We start from the raw sequence: 259 nt of genomic DNA on the forward strand, positions 1-259 counted from the left end.
GCCGCTCACTGAGGTGAGTCTCACGGGCTGTCGCTGCGGCTGGTCCAGGCGGTGGCCTGGGCTGCAGCCTCGGGAGGGCCTGGCCTGCCACACACCCACCCGCCCTGGGGTCTGGAACCTTCCAGCCCCGCTCCCGCGGCCCAGACTTCCCCGGGGAAGCCACCCCTGGGCACAGGGAGCCCGCAGGTGCTGTGAAGAAACCACAGCGTCTCACGGGGAGGAAAACGCTCTTTCTGGAAACTTGTCACCACTCAAGATG

The sequence above is a fragment of the Dipodomys ordii genome, unplaced genomic scaffold, assembly GCF_000151885.1.
Source record: "Dipodomys ordii isolate 6190 unplaced genomic scaffold, Dord_2.0 Scaffold66, whole genome shotgun sequence".
Taxonomy (NCBI): Eukaryota; Metazoa; Chordata; class Mammalia; order Rodentia; family Heteromyidae; genus Dipodomys; species Dipodomys ordii.